General features: G+C 40.6%; 1 long non-coding RNA gene across 3 annotated transcripts in view; it reads left to right on the top strand.

Moving 5' to 3' along the window:
* LOC107182660 overlaps positions 1–3515 on the top strand; it is a 21897-nt gene extending 18382 nt beyond the window's left edge. For 2 of the 3 annotated variants that reach the window (XR_001513388.1, XR_001513389.1), the window contains 2 exons: positions 1432–1735; positions 3377–3515. This is a non-coding gene — a long non-coding RNA (uncharacterized LOC107182660). The remainder of the gene's footprint in view (positions 1–1431; positions 1736–3376) is intronic. The other variant, XR_001513387.1, reaches the window with a different exon arrangement.
* Positions 3516–3720: the final 205 nt, after the last annotated feature.

Genomic DNA, 3720 nt, shown 5'->3' with positions numbered 1-3720 from the left:
AACCCCCTGATTGGCCCTGCTCTGTGCATGACAGGGTACGGAGCCCCAAACCCCCTGATGAGCCCTGCTCTGTGCGTGACAGGGTGGCGCCGCAACCTCCCATCGACCCTGCCTTGAGTGTAATAGGTGGTGGTGCCCCAACCCCCCAATCGGCCCTACCCTGAGCGTGACTGAGGGTGGCATCGCAACCCCCTGATCCACCCTTCCCTGTGTGTGACTGGGGGCGGTGCCCTAACTCCTCTATCAGTCCTACTCTGTGAGTGACAGCGGGGAGCTCCTCAAACCCCTGATGGGCCCTGCTCTGTGCATGACAGGGGGAGCTCCCCAATCCCCTGATCGACTCTGCTCTGTGCGTGACATGTACGGAGCCCCAACCCCCCTGATGGGTCTTGCTCTGTGAGTGACAGGGGGCAGCGCCCAACACTCTGATTGGCCCTGTTCTGTGTGTGACAGGGGGTGGCACCACAACCTCCCATAGACCATACCTTGAGTGTGACAGGGGATGGTGCCCCAACCCCCTAATGGACCCTATTCTGAGCACTACTGAGGGTGGCATCGCAACCTCCCAATCCGCCCTGCTCTGTGCATGATGGGGGGTGGCGCCCCAACTCCCCAATCAGCCCTGCTCTGGACCCGACCAGGGGCTGCACCTAGGGATTGGGCCTGCCCTCTGCTATGCAAGAGCAGGCCTAAGACAGCAGGTCGTTATCTCCCGAGAGGTCCCAGACTGTGCGAGGGTCGAGGCAGGGCTGAGGGACCCCCCCTCCATCCCGAGGGCACAAATTTTTGTACAACCGGGCCTCTAGTCCTATCTAATAAAAGCCTAATATGCAATCGACCAATTGCGGAATTACTGGTGGAATCACTGGTTGGTATACTGCACACTGATCACCAGGGGGCAGACACTCAATGCAGGAGCTGTCCCCAGCCTGCTGGCCCCAGGCCAGCCAAGGTGGTGCAGTGGGGACGCCTGATCACTCTGCTGATCACCTCGCAGAGGGAGGTGATCAGCGAAGGCAGCAGGAGGCAGGGCCAGCCGGCAGGTGGGCCAGTGCCACCCCCTAATCACTCCGCTGGTCTCCTCCAAGGCAGGTGCCAGCAGGGGTCCCCTGACTGCCCCACCGGTTGCCTCACAGATTGGCCCTGATCTCTGGCCAGGCCTAGGGACTCTACCCATGCACGAATTTCATTCACCAGGCCTCTAGTTACTTTATAAAAAAAACTATGAAAGGGTGAAAAAACCCTGTCAAATGATGACATATATTATTAATCACACCATGTGCATGTAAACATGAACAAAGTATAAACTACATGTAAAAATGAACAAACAAAATAAATAAGAAACTCTCCTTTTCTGTATGGCATAGCTTTCCTCCCTTGATTATCTTTGATTTAACTGCTTTTCCTATTTGTTTTCCTTATTCTCTCTAGCTTGTGATTGGCACAATGGAAGAATCTAGAATTTGCAGACCAGGTGTAAAAGCAGATATGTTGTGTAACTCTCAGTCAAATGATATTCTTCAACATCATGACTCAAATTGTGGTGGCACGGGTAACAAACATTCACTGGAAGAGGATGAAGGCAGTGACTTTATAACAAAAAACAGGAATTTGGTGAGCCGAGCATACTGCATGCAAGAGTCAAGAGAGAAACCTCCTGGGCCTAAATCTGGAACAGAGTCTTCTGATAGTCAGCAGGGTTCAGAGTGCAACAGGAATAAAGAAAGACCTTTAGGTAATACTCTCTGCTTAATGGTTGAACATTTTTATACACAGCTCATTTGCTTATGTTTTCTACTTAGCTACTACATCTGTTTTCTTTGGCCAGGTCAGTGTGCCTGTCTGCTACAATTCCATGCAGGAGGTGAACAAAGCAGAGTAGTAATCATAGTTATAGGAACCATGGTTATTTTTCTCTGAATAATCAAAAATTATTTTTTCTGAAAATATTCGTGACCAGTTTTGCAGAATTAGTATTTGATTTGCCTTGTTATTTGATCTTTTAAAGTAATGTAACCAGTAATTACTGTTAAAACTATATGTTTCATTTATTTAAAGGATATTCACTAAAATTTAAAAATGATATGTTATCTGTTGTTTAGAAAGTGGACTAATAAGAGTGGATTTTAAGGTATGTTTTCCTCCCTACTGCTGTATTAGTTTGACAGTTAGTAATTAGAATGTGGTATGTTAAATGTCATGGAAAAAATCTGAAATCTTTATTTTGCCATACTGTTTGCTCCTCAGTATTGTATTCCAATTATATGTAATAGTTATCTTGTCAATTTTACTGACTTCTGTACATGATTATATCCAGGATTATCTTTCTTTAATCTATCCTTAAGCATATAAGAAGTATTTATAGCCTCTTGCAAACAAAACCAATATCTTCAAAAATAAGAGCCCTAATAGTTTTTGTAAAATACAGTTTCACATTAAATTTTTTATTTTAAATAGAGTTTAAAACCTTCAGAAAAGTTCAGTTTACTTTTTACTTCTATTTGTTAGATATTTAGTAATTATATTCCTCTTTTTATTTGGACTTGAATTTAATAAGAAAAGGTTTTAGTGCTAAAATTTTATATGTATAGGAAATTACTCATTTTGAAGTCACTCTGTTCTTCCCTTCCATATCCATAGAAGTCTATAAAGTATACCACATATCAAAGTTATCTTCAGATTAATAAAAAGAAAAACATTTTACATACAAGAGTGAATATTTTAGCAAATAAATAGGTCCTACCCCCAGATCATGAAATAAAAATTTTATTGTTTAGTTTCTCACAGTATTTCAACCCTCCATTTTTTCCCCAACCAAAGTTTTTAAAGTACTATTTTAAAACTCTTTCCTCAAGGGATGAGCTAATTTATCTTCCTTTTTTTTTTGGCACCATACTTGGTTAATACCAAGATATGCTTAGTAAATCATCAGAAAACACAACTCAGGAAAAATGTTGTGTAATAATGGATTATGTGCATTTTAGATACAGGCAGAGTGTACTTGCCTTTTGAACCTTCTTGTATATTTGTTCCTGATAGGAGGAAGTTCTTAAAAATATTCATATCCTTTAGGAAAATATCTTAACTTGGAATCAGTGATTTGACTAGTGTTTTTAAACTTTCAATAAGTGTTACTACTGTTTAAGTGTCAGTTAGTTAATACCTACCAGAATTAGAGGGTAAGTGAAGAAATTTGGGTATGGGGCTACTAAATCACAATTTGAAAGTAGTTTCTATAATTTAGGAGGTGAATCTCTATACCTAATTATATAGCCTAAAGTTATATTCTGGGTGTCTGAACATAAGTTTTATTTGGAATTTACAGATTGTTTTAATATTATCTTCTGGCACTTTTCTTCTTTTATTTTATTATTAGGAAAAGAAGTATTATTATTGATGCAAGCCTTAAATACTCTCTCAACTCCAGAGGAGAAGCTGGCAGCTCTCTGTAAGAAATATGCTGATCTTGTGAGTATAAGGGAGCAAGGCCCATGTAAAATATGTCAAAATGCACATCTGCTTGATAAACTTTTAGTGTATAATTTTGATATAGCTTTAAATGTAAATTATATTTTATTACAGAATTAAGGGGAGGATCTAACTTTTTAGAATTGAAGTTGGTTGTATGGCCTGGATTTATGATAGGATATGTTGAAACATTGTAATGCTTTTGAGATGTTAAATGATCTCCTAAAACTCAATAAGCCTCAAACATTTCTA

The sequence above is a fragment of the Myotis davidii genome, unplaced genomic scaffold (assembly GCF_000327345.1).
Source record: "Myotis davidii unplaced genomic scaffold, ASM32734v1 scaffold231, whole genome shotgun sequence".
In the NCBI taxonomy this organism is placed as follows: domain Eukaryota; kingdom Metazoa; phylum Chordata; class Mammalia; order Chiroptera; family Vespertilionidae; genus Myotis; species Myotis davidii.
Note: the sequence above shows the minus strand (reverse complement) of the source record. Positions and strands in the feature narration are given on the sequence as shown.